This window comes from Rattus norvegicus, chromosome 1, assembly GCF_021556685.1.
Source record: "Rattus norvegicus strain SHRSP/BbbUtx chromosome 1, alternate assembly SHRSP_T2T, whole genome shotgun sequence".
NCBI classification, from domain to species: Eukaryota; Metazoa; Chordata; class Mammalia; order Rodentia; family Muridae; genus Rattus; species Rattus norvegicus.
The window spans coordinates 92,742,232-92,755,485 of record NC_141534.1 but is presented as its reverse complement, the minus strand read 5'-3'; positions in this window follow the sequence as shown (position 1 = coordinate 92,755,485).

The following is a 13,254-nucleotide window of genomic DNA, read 5'->3' as shown; positions in this document are numbered from 1 at the left end:
CAGGCACCTCAGTTAAATCAGGAACAGATAAACCAGTTAAACAACCCCATAACTCCTAAGGAAATAGAAGCAGTCATTAAAGGTCTCCCAACCAAAAAGACCCCAGGTCAACGGGTTTAGTGCAGAATTCTAGCAGACCTTCATAGAAGACCTCATACCAATATTATCCAAACTATTCCACAAAATTGAAACAGATGGAGCACTAGCGAATTCCTTCTATGAAGCCACAATTACTCTTATACCTAAACCACACAAAGACCCAACAAAGAAAGAGAACTTCAGACCAATTTCCCTTATGAATAACGATGTAAAAATACTCAATAAAATTCTGGGAAACCGAATCTAAGAGCAAATCAAAACAATAATCCACCACGACCAAATAGGCTTCGTCCAAGGCATGCAGGGATGGTTTAATATATGGAAAACCATCAACGTGATCCATTATATAAACAAACTGAAAGAACAGAACCACATGATCATTTCATTAGATGCTGAGAAAGCATTTGACAAAATTCAACACCCCTTCATGATAAAAGTCCTGGAAAGAATAGGAATTCAAGGCCCATACCTAAACATAGTAAAAGCCATATACAGCAAACCAGTTGCTAACATTAAACTAAATGGAGAGAAACTTGAAGCAATCCCACTAAAATCAGGGACTAGACAAGGCTGCCCACTCTCTCCCTACTTATTCAATATAGTTCTTGAAGTTCTAGCCAGAGCAATCAGACAACAAAAGGAGGTCAAAGGGATAAAGATTGGAAAAGAAGAATTCAAAATATCACTATTTGCAGATGATATGAGAGTATATTTAAGTGATCCCAAAAGTTCCACCAGAGAACTACTAAAGCTGATAAACAACTTCAGCAAAGTGGCTGGGTATAAAATTGACTCAAATAAATCAGTAGCCTTCCTCTACACAAAAAAGAAACAAGCCGAGGAAGAAATTAGGGAAATGACACCCTTCATAATAGACCCAAATAATATAAAGTACCTCGGTGTGACTTTAACCAAGCAAGTAAAAGATTTCTACAATAAGAACTTGAAGACACTGAAGAAAGATATTGAAGAAGACCTCAGAAGATGGAAAGATCTCCCATGCTCATGGATTGGCAGGATTAAAACAGTAAAAATGGCCATTTTACCAAAAGCGATCTACAGATTCAATGCAATCCCCATCAAAATACCAATCCATTTCTTCAAAGAGTTAGACAGGGAGAGACCTCACCGCCTGGTCAGGTGGGCACTCCTGAGGCTGCAGAGCAGAAGAGACCACCAACACTGCCCACCCCTGCCCACATCCCTGGCCCAAGAGGAAACTGTATAAGGCCTCTGGCCTCCCGTGGGGGAGGGCCCAGGAGCGGCAGGACCCCTGCCTGAGACACCGCTGGAACCTGAAGGAAACAGACTGGATAAACAGTTCTCTGCACCCAAATCCCATGGGAGGGAGAGCTAAACCTTCAGAGAGGCAGACAAGCCTGGGAAACCAGAAGAGACTGCTCTCTGCACATACATCTCGGACGCCAGAGGAAAACACAAAAGGCCATCTGGAACCCTGATGCACTGAGGCTCCCGGAGGGGGCGGCACAGATCTTCCTGGTTGCTGCCGCCACAGGGAGCCCGAGGGCAGCACCCCGCGAGCGAACTTGAGCCTCAGGACCACAGGTAAGACCAACTTTCCTGCTGCAAGTGACCTGCCTGGTGAACTCAAGACACAGGCCCACAGGAACAGCTGAAGACCTGAAGACAGGAAAAACTACACACTCGAAAGCAGAACACTCTGTCCCCATAACTGGCTGAAAGAAAACAGGAAAACAGGTCTACAGCACTCCTGACACACAGGCTTATAGGACAGTCTAGCCACGGTCAGAAATAGCAGAACAAAGTAACACTAGAGATAATCTGATGGCAGGAGGCAAGCGCAGGAACCCAAGCAACAGAAACCAAGACTACATGGCATCATCGGAGCCCAATTCTCCCACCAAAGCGAACACGAAATATCCAAACACACCAGAAAAGCAAGATCTAGTTTCAAAATCATATTTGATCATGATGCTGGAGGACTTCAAGAAAGACATAAAGAACTCCCTTAGAGAACAAGTAGAAGCCTACAGAGAGGAATCGCAAAAATCCCTGAAAGAATTCCAGGAAAACACAATCAAACAGTTGAAGGAATTAAAAATGGAAATAGAAGCAATCAAGAAAGAACACATGGAAACAACTGGACATAGAAAATCAAAAGAAAAGACAAGGAGCTGTAGATACAAGCTTCACCAACAGAATACAAGAGATGGAAGAGAGAATCTCGGGAGCAGAAGATTCCATAGAAATCATTGACTCAACTGTCAAAGATAATGTAAAGCAGAAAAAGCTACTGGTCCAAAACATACAGGAAATCCAGGACTCAATGAGAAGATCAAACCTAAGGATAATAGGTATAGAAGAGAGTGAAGACTCCCAGCTCAAAGGACCAGTAAATATCTTCAACAAAATCATAGAAGAAAACTTCCCTAACCTAAAAAAAGAGATACCCATAGGCATACAAGAAGCCTACAGAACTCCAAATAGATTGGACCAGAAAAGAAACACCTCCCGTCACATAATAGTCAAAACACCAAACGCACAAAATAAAGAAAGAATATTAAAAGCAGTAAGGGAAAAAGGTCAAGTAACATATAAAGGCAGACCTATCAGAATCACACCAGACTTTTCGCCAGAAACTAGGAAGGACAGAAGATCCTGGACAGATGTCATACAGACCCTAAGAGAACACAAATGCCAGCCCAGGTTACTGTATCCTGCAAAACTCTCAATTAACATAGATGGAGAAACCAAGATATTCCATGACAAAACCAAATTTACACAATATCTTTCTACAAATCCAGCACTACAAAGGATAATAAAGGGTAAAGCCCAACATAAGGAGGCAAGCTATACCCTAGAAGAAGCAAGAAACTAATCATCTTGGCAACAAAACAAAGAGAAGAAAAGCACACAAACATAACCTCACATCCAAATATGAATATAACAGGAAGCAATAATCACTATTCCTTAATACTTCTCAACATCAATGGCCTCAGCTCCCCAATAAAAAGACATAGATTAGCAAACTGGATACGCAATGAGGACCCTGCATTCTGCTGCCTACAGGAAACACACCTCAGAGACAAAGACAGACACTACCTCAGAGTGAAAGGCTAGAAAACAAGTTTCCAAGCAAATGGTCAGAAGAAGCAAGCTGGAGTAGCCATTCTAATATCAAATAAAATCAATTTCCAACTAAAAGTCATCAAAAAAGATAAGGAAGGACACTTCATATTCATCAAAGGAAAAATCCACCAAGATGAACTCTCAATCCTCATCTTCGGTTGGTTTATATACAAGTGTGCAATTTCTAGGCTTGAAAGTAAAATGATGCTATCTGGTGCTGGATAGAGGAGCCTTATTTTTTATTATGGCAGCTTGCTATTTTTGTAACATGGTGATTTGGTTGAACACAATAAAGTACAGTAGTAACTGAAAAAAATTAAATTTTCATCCTGGCAGTGATGGCACATACCTTTTATCCGAGCACCAGGGAGGCAGAGGCAGGTAGATCTCTGTTTGAGACCAGCCTGGTCTACAGAGTGAATTCCAGGACTGCCAGAACTACATAGTGAGACCATGTGTCAAAAAAATAAGTAAACAAACAAAACTAAATAAATAAAAAAATTAACTTTTTAAAAAAATTATTTTTTCATTTATTAGCCTCCCTTTCTTCAAGATCTTTTGTATAATGTTTAGTTAAACATTATTTATATAAATCACCTTAATTATCTTATTCATATTTTATTAATAATTATTTGTTTAGACTCATTGTAAGACATTATTTGAGCATGGTGTGTTATAAGTAACAGACAGACAACTTTTTAAGATCTTACAGGACATTAACAAACATTGTGGCTTTTACTCTTGAATAAGAAGGGAAAGGTTTTAAGGTGTTAGTTGGTAAGAGCAAAGATTATCTGAATATGTTTTGAAAATGGACTGCTTTTAAGCAAGCAAGGCAGTGGGAACAAATCAGTGCTGCTGTTATTTTCCTTGTCTTAATGTGAAAGAGGAGATATAATTGTTACAAGAAGAAACTTATCCATCACTGTTAGGACTAGCCGATGTGATAGATTCATTACATGGGTTTTGGACAGTTGCAGTGGATTTTATTTATTTATTTTTGTGTGTTTTTTTTTCCTTCGGAGCTGGGGACCGAACCCAGGGCCTTGCGCTTCCTAGGTAAGCGCTCTACCACTGAGCTAAATCCCCAGCCCTGCAGTGGATTTTATATTGTGTTTTTGTTAATCTGTGGTTATCTCACAGTTTTTATAAGCTTGGCTTTGGATCGTATAGCCTTAGAATCTTATTTTAAATAAATGTCATAAATTATAATGTTAGAATGTACAGGGTTTTTCTAATGGTGAATAAAATTTTGTATGAACAGGTGTGGCAAAACATGTTGGTGATGCCCTCAAAGAACATGCTTCCAGATCATCTCGAAAAATTTGCACTATTGGAATAGCTCCATGGGGAGTGATAGAAAACAGGAATGATCTTGTTGGGAGAGATGTAAGAAAGCTTTTTTTTATGTCTTAAATTTGAGCTTGTATACAAACAGGAATAATGCTAGCCAACTTGATAGACCATATCAGACTTTCACACTAAGTTTAAAACAAAATTTTCAGGGGTCTCTTTAGATCCTTTGGAAAATGTTTATCAATATAAATGCTTATAATAGTGTTGGTCCTTCTTATTTTCTGTTTTTAATGTAGAATGTTATTTTAATATATTTCCCATATAATATTTGTATTTGTAACTGATCTTTTGTTTTGTTTTGTTTTGTTTTTCAAGACAGTTTCTCTATGTAACTGTTGTTGTTCTGGGACTTGCTCTATAGGCCAGGCTAGACTTGAACTCAGAGATATAACTATTTAATTTAATGTTGAGGATTAAGCTTGTCACCAAGAGTAGGAATTATATGCTAGCGCTTTATTTAAGAAGATTGAAGATGTGGACTGGTTTATAGATATTCATCAGGAGCCTATTAAAGTAAAAGCGGCTGGACGTGATGCTGCAGTGCCAAGGGCTTTGAGGTGGGGCCTTACCTGGCTGAGGGCCTTAGGTTCATTGCTGATAGGGCACCCACAGAGGAAATAAGGTATCACCAAAGGCATGGAGAGAACCCCTCGATGGTCAGGGGAATTTAGCAGCTCTGACTGTCAACTGGTTATTTATACAAATTTCACAGAACAAAGATAGGCTAATGGTTATTGTAAGTGGTACAGAATATTTTTTGATTTTTCATTTCATGTCCATGGTTACAAGTTTAGTTACAATTAGAAAATACAAACAAAAACAGATTTTATTAACCCTATAACTCCAATTTAAAGAATATAAAGAATGTCTCCTCTGAAGCAAACACATTTATTACATGACAGCCAGCTTTTAGGCACTCCAGGCAAACAGAAAGTATCTGAACCAGTCTTTTTATGAATAAGTAAATACTAATACCTAACTTACTTTACTGTTGTGTCATCATTTACCCTGTGAAGTTGGAAATGTTTGTTTTAATCAGTTTAGTCCGTCTGTCTTAGTTACTGAGTTGTAGCCCTTCAGGCGTGTATACTGTAGAACCCCCCGTCTTTAAAATTTCTTTGCTGAGAGCTTTACATCTATAATAAGAAGAGACCTTGAATATGTAACCTATTCTCCTGGCTAGCAAGTTAGTCAATTGACTCTGTTTACCCTGTGTCAATTATGCTGTTTGAGGTCGCTCAGGGGCAGATACTCAAAGAATATTTCTGAAGTAATGACCTCATCTAGCCATATGCTCATCTGTGCTTAATGATGTCCAGGGCATAAGGAAGACTTGTAAAGAGTGGTCAATAAATTTAATTTTAGTATTTTCCTAAAAAGACTCAGATATAATTTTTCTTAATAAAAGAAATAAAATGAATTGTAATGCAGAAAAGTCCCCAAGAGTGCAACACGCAGAGACCACAACTCAGAAATAAAGTGACAGCAATTGCAGCAATCTGTTCCGCTTCGTTGGAACTACATCAAGCAACTGTGCTAGCTTCATGATTCTCAGTGTTCCCAGTGAATATGGCTGTGCCATTGGAGGCTTTTAATCCCAGCACACAGCACATGGAAGCAGAGGCAGACTGGTCTCTGAGTTTCAGTTGAAGCCAGCTTGATCTATATAGCAAAGTTCCAGGCTAGTGGGGCTTTATAATGTAATCCTACTTTAAAAATAACCAAGAGGAAAAATTAATGGTAATCATTTTCAAATGATACTGAATTACTAATGTCTGTTTTAAAAGACTATATTTATGCTTTGGAAAAAAATCACTTTGACATTTTGCTGCTTTTTTATTGTCTTCTTATTGTACTTTACTCAAATAAATTTATAATTAGCACTGCAAAAAAAAAGAAAGTAAAATGATGCTATCTGGTGCTGGATAGAGGAGCCTTATTTTTTATTATGGCAGCTTGCTATTTTCGTAACATGGTGATTTGGTTGAACACAATAAAGTACAGTAGTAACTGATCTCCCCTTCTTCCTGGATGAGTGAGGAGATGATTAAATGTTGATGTCAGCATCCTTGAGCATATTCAGATGAGCTTCTGCTTCTGTTGAAAAGGATGCTGTGTTTGATTGTGGTCCGAAGCTTTGAAGCACTACGTGGCATCTCCTTCCTTGGAGGTCTCACTGTTTAAACATAACAGATTTGATAGCTTGTTGGTAAGGTGAGGTCCAGCTTGTCTCCACTAGGTCATCTTCATGTGAATCCAGTGGTTATACGGTTTTGTTTTAGGGATATTTCATTTTTTTAATAACGGTTTTAGCTGACATTCATGGAGAGAATGAATCCTTACAACTGTGCCACTAGTGAAAGGAAATCCTGTCTAGAGTATGTTTCTTTACAAAGCTGTGTCACACCATCCTTTGGGCCCTCTGCTGGAAAAGTAGAATCAAGTCTCAAATAAATTGTATCCTCTAGTATTATACATGTAGGACAGTACTGTATCATACCTCTGTGGATGTAAAATAGCTTGTACTTGCTTTATGATACGTAGTAGTGACCGTGCTTTATCAGAGCTGTTTTTAATGATGTTGCTCAGAATGTTTTCTTTCCAGATCATGATTGAGAAGCTAATTTAAAAAAAAATGGTGCCAGGTACCACAAGAGTAACAGAACTGTGCTGTTTTCTCGGGTTTTGTTTTTTTACTTTTTTTTTTAATGGAGTGTGCTGGATGTCTCTACAGTTTTGTTCAGATGACTGCAGAACCTGGAAAAGCTGTTGCTGCTGTTGATGCATAACACACTGCTATTATTGGTCTTTATATATAAATATAAATATATATACAGATATATAATTTGAATTTTTGGAAACTTTAGCTGTGCTGTCAACTTTGGAAAAAAGTATCCCCGTTTACTGTGTTGAGTTGGCACTGTACAGAAATTAACAGCCATATTGGTCTAGAAATGTTGAACTTAAGTTTTTTCCATTTGTACAGGGGTAACGCACTGTATTAAATATGTAAGGTCTTATCTACGTGGGTTTGATTACAAAAACTAATAAAGTATTCTCTAAATTAAAAAATAAAAACTTTTTAGAACTTAATGAAAATGAAGGTACAACATACCCAAACTTATGGGACACAATGAAAGCTGTGCTAAGAGGAAAACTCATAGCGCTGAGTGCCTGCAGAAAGAAACAGGAAAGAGCATATGTCAGCAGATTGATAGCACACCTAAAAGCTCTAGAACAAAAAGAAGCAAATACACCCAGGAGGACTAGAAGGCAGGAAATAATCAAACTCAGAGCTGAAATCAACCAAGTAGAAACAAAAAGGACCATAGAAAGAATCAACAGAACCAAAACTTGGTTCTTTGAGAAAATCAACAAGATAGATAAACCCTTAGCCAGACTAACGAGAGGACACAGAGAGTGTGCCCAAATTAACAAAATCAGAAATGAAAAGGGAGACATAACTACAGATTCAGAGGAAATTCAAAAAATCATCAGATCTTACTATATAAAAACCTATATTCAACAAAACTTGAAAATCTGCAGGAAATGGACAATTTCTTAGACAGATACCAGGTACCGAAGTTAAATCAGAAACAGATAAACCAGTTAAACAACCCCATAACTCCTAAGGAAATAGAAGCAGTCATTAAAGGTCTCCAACCAAAAAGAGCCCAGGTCCAGACGGGTTTAGTGCAGAATTCTAGCAGACCTTCATAGAAGACTTCATATCAATACTATCCAAACTATTCCACTAAATTGAAACAGATGGAGCACTAGCCAATTCCTTCTATGAAGCCACAATTACTCTTATACCTAAACCACACAAAGACACAACAAAGAAAGAGAACTTCAGGCCAATTTCCCTTATGAATTACGACGCAAAATACTCAATAAAATTCTGGCAAACCGAATCCAAGAGCACATCAAAACAGTCATCCAACATGATAAAGTAGGCTTCATCCCAGGCATGCAGGGATGGTTTAATATACGGAAAACCATCAACGTGATCCATTATATAAACAAACTGAAAGAACAAAACCACATGATCATCTCATTAGATGCTGACAAAGCATTTGACAAAATTCAACACCCCTTCATGATAAAAGTCCTCGTAGGAATAGAATTCAAGGCCCATACCTCAACATAGTAAAAGCCGTATACAGCAAACGACTTGCTAACTTTAAACTAAATGGAGAGAAACTTGAAGCAACCCCACTAAAATCAGGGACTAGACAAGGCTGCCCACTCTCTCCCTACTTATTCAATATAGTTCTTGAAGTTCTAGCCAGAGCAATCAGACAACAAAAGGAGATCAAGGGGATAAAGATCAGAAAAGAAGAATTCAAAATATCACTATTTGTAGATAATATGATAGTATATTTAAGTTATCCCAAAACTTCCACCAGAGAACTACTAAAGCTGATAAACAACTTCAGCCAAGTGCCTGGGTATAAAATTAAATCAAATAAATCAGTAGCCTTCCTCTACACAAAAGAGAAACAAGCCGAGAAAGAAATTAGGGAAACGACACCCTTCATAATAGACCCAAATAATATAAAGTACCTCAGTGTGACTTTAACCAAGCAAGTAAAAGATCTGCACAAGAAGAACTTCAAGCCTCTGAAGAAAGAAATTGAAGAAGACCTCAGAAGATGGAAAGATCTCCCATGCTCATGGATTGGCAGGATTAACATAGTAAAAATGGCCATTTTACCAAAAGCAATCTACAGATTCAATGCAATCCCCATCAAAACACCAATCCAAAACTTCAAAGTGTTAGAAAGAACAATTTGCAAATTCATCTGGAATAACATAAAACCCAGGATAGCTAAAACTATCCTCAACAATAAAAGGACTTCAGGGGGAATCACTATCCCTGAACTCAAGCAGTATTACAGAGCAATAGTGATAAAAACTGCATGGTATTGGTTCAGAGACAGACAGATAGAGCAATGGAACAGAATTGAAGACCCAGAAATGAACCCACACACCTATGGGCACTTGATTTTTGACAAAGGAGCCAAAACCATCCAATGGAAAAAAGATAGCATTTTCAGCAAATGGTGCTTGTTCAACTGGAGGTCAACATATAGAAGAATGAAGATCGACCCATGCTTATCCCCCTGTACAAACCTTAAGTCCAAGTGGATGAAGGACCTCCACATCAAACCAGATACACTCAAACTAATAGAAGAAAAACTAGGGCAGCATCTCTAACACATGGGCACTGGAAAAAACTTCCTGAACAAAACACCAATGGCTTACGTTCTAAGATCAAGAATGGACAAATGGGATCTCATAAAACTGCAAAGCTTCTGTAAGGCAAAAGACACTGTGGTTACGACAAAATGGCAACCAAAAGATTGGGAAAAGATCTTTACCAATCCTACAACAGAGAGAGGCCTTATATCCAATATATGCAAAGAACTCAAGAAGTTAGACCACAGGGAGACAAATAACCCTATTAAAAAATGGGGTTCAGCCCCCAGTGAACTAGACTATGGGGGGAGGGCGGCAATGGGGGGAGGGTTGGGAGGGGAACACCCATAAGGAAGGGGAGTGGGGAGGGGGATTTGCCCGGAAACCGGGAAAGGGAATAACACTTGAAATGTATATAAGAAATACTCAAGTTAATAAAAAAAAAATGGGGTTCAGAGCTAAACAAAGAATTCACAGCTGAGGAATGCTGGATGGCTGAGAAACACCTAAAGAAATGTTCAACATCTTTAGACATAAGGGAAATGCAAATCAAAGCAACCCTGAGATTTCACCTCACACCAGTGAGAATGGCTAAGATCAAGAACTCAGGAGACAGCAAATGCTGGCGAGGATGTGGAGAAAGAGGAACACTCCTCCATTGTTGGTGGGATTGCAGACTGGTACAACCATTCTGGAAATCAGTCTGGAGGTTCCTCAGAAAATTGGACATTGAACTGCCTGAGGATCTAGCTATACCTCTCTTTGGCATATACCCAAAATATGCCCGAACATATAAAAAAGACACATGCTCTACTATGTTCATAGCAGCCTTATTTATAATAGCCAGAAGCTGGAAACGACCCAGATACCCTTCAACAGAGGAATGGATACAGAAAATGTGGTACATCTACACAGTGGAATATTACTCAGCTATCAAAGACAATGCCTTTATGAAATTCATAGCCAAATGGTTGGAACTGGAAAATATCACCCTGAGTGAGGTAGCCCAATCACAGAAAAACACACATGGTATGCAGTCATTGATAAGTGGCTATTAGCCCAAATGCTTGAATTACCCTAGATGCCTAGAACACATTAAACTCAAGACGGATGATCAAAATGTTAATGCTTCACTCCTTCTTTAAAAGGGGAACAAAAATATCCTTGGCAGGGAATAGAGAGGCAAAGATTAAAACAGAGACAGAAGGAACATCCACTCAGAGCCTGCAACACATGTCGCCCATACCTATACAGCCACCCAATTAGACAAGATGGATGAAGCAAAGAAGTGCAGGCAGACAGGAGCCAGATGTAGATATCTCCTGAGAGACACAGCCAGAACACAGCAAATACAGAGGCAAATGCCAGCAGCAAAGCACTGAACTGAGAACAGGACCCCCGTTGAAGGAATCAGAGAAAGGACTGGAAGAGCTTGAAGGGGCTCGAGACCCCATATGAACAACAATGCCAACCAACTAGAGCTTCCAGGGACTAAGCCACTACCTAAACACTACACATGGACTGACCCTGGACTCTGACCTCATAGGTAGCATTGAATATCCTAGTAAGATCACCAGTGGAAGGGGAAGCCCTGGGTCCTGCTAAGACTGAACCCCCAGTAAACGTGATTGTTGAGGGGAGGGCAGCAAGGGGGGAGGATGGGGACCGGTACACCCATAAAGAAGGGGAGAATGAGGGGTTAGGGGGATGTTTGCCCGGAAACCGGGAAAGGGAATAACACTCGAAATGTAAATAAGAAATACTCAAGTTAAAATAATATAAATAAATGAATAAAATCAGTAAGGGGGAATAAAAGAAGATCAAACCTAGGATAATATGTATAGAACAGAGTGAAGACTCCCAACTTAAAGGGCCAGTAAATATCTTCAACAAACTTACAAAAGAAAACTTCCTTAACCTAAAGAAAGAGATGCCCATACACATACAAGAAGCCTACAGAACTCCAAATGGATTGGACCAGAAAAGAAATTCCACCCTTCATATAATAGTCAAAATACAAAATGCAAAAAACAAAGAAAGAATTTTAAAAGCATTAAGGGAAATAGGTCAAGTAGCATACAAATGAAGACCTATAATAATTACACAAGACTTCTTCCTAGAAACAATGAAAGCCTTCCTCTACTCAAAGGATAAACAGGCTAAGAAAGAAATTAGGGAAACTACACCCTTCACAATAGTCCCAAATAATATAAAATACCTCAGTGTGACTCTACCCAAGCAAGTGAAATTTCTGTATGACAAGAACTTCAAGTCTCTGAAGAAAGAAATTGAAGAGAATCTCAGAAGAAGGAAACATCTCCCATGCTCATGGATTGGCAGGATTAATATAGAAAAGATGGCCATTTTACCAGAATCAATCTACAGATTCAATGCAAACCCCATCAAACTCCCAAGGCAATTATACAAACACTTAGAAAGAGCAATTTGCAATTTCATTTGGTACAACAAAAAACCCAGAATATCAAAAAGTACTCTCAACAATAAAAGAACTTATGGGAGAATCACCTCCCCTGACTTCAAGCTGTATTACAGAGGAATAGTGATAAAAACTGTGCAGTATTGGTACAGAGACAGGGAGGTAGAGCACTAGAGTAGAATTGAAGACCCAGAAATGAACCCAAACACCTATGGTTGCTTGATCTTTGACAAAGAAGCTAGAACTATCCAATGAAGAAAAAAACAGCATTTTCAACAAATGGTGCTGTTTCAACTGGAGGTCAGCATGTAGAAGAATGCAAATTAAACCATTCTTATTCCCTTGTACAAAGTTTAAGACCAAGTGGATCAAAGACCTCCACACCAAACCACATACACTCAAACTAATAGAAGAAAAGATGGGGAAGAGCCTTAAACACATGGGCACTGGGGAAAACTTCCTGAACAGAACACCAATGGCTTATGCTCTAAGATCAAGACTGGACATACGGGACCCCATAAAAATGCAAAGCTTCGAGCTATCTGCTCCCAGACCCGGTGAGAGAGAGACCCAACCGCCTGGTCAGGTGGGCACTCCTGAGGCTGCAGAGCGGAAGAGACCACCAACACTGCTCACCCCTGCCCAGATCCCTGGCCCAAGAGGAAACTGTATAAGGCCTCTGGGCTCCCGTGGGGGAGGGCCCAGGAGCGGCAGGACACCAGCCTGAGACACCGCCGGAACCTGAAAGAAACAGACCGGATAAACAGTTCTCTGCACCCAAATCCCGTGGGAGGGAGAGCTAAACCTTCAGAGGGGCAGACAAGCCTGGGAAACCAGAAGAGACTGCTCCCTGCACACACATCTCGGGCGCCAGAGGAAAAAGCCAAAGACCATCTGGAACCCTGGTGCACTGAAGCTCCTGGAAGGGGCGGCACAGGTCTTCCTGGTTGCTGCCGCTGCAGAGAGCCCCTGGGCAGCACCCCACGAGCGAACCTGAGCCTCGGGACCACAGGTAAGACCAAATTTTATGCTGCAAGAAAGCTGCCTGG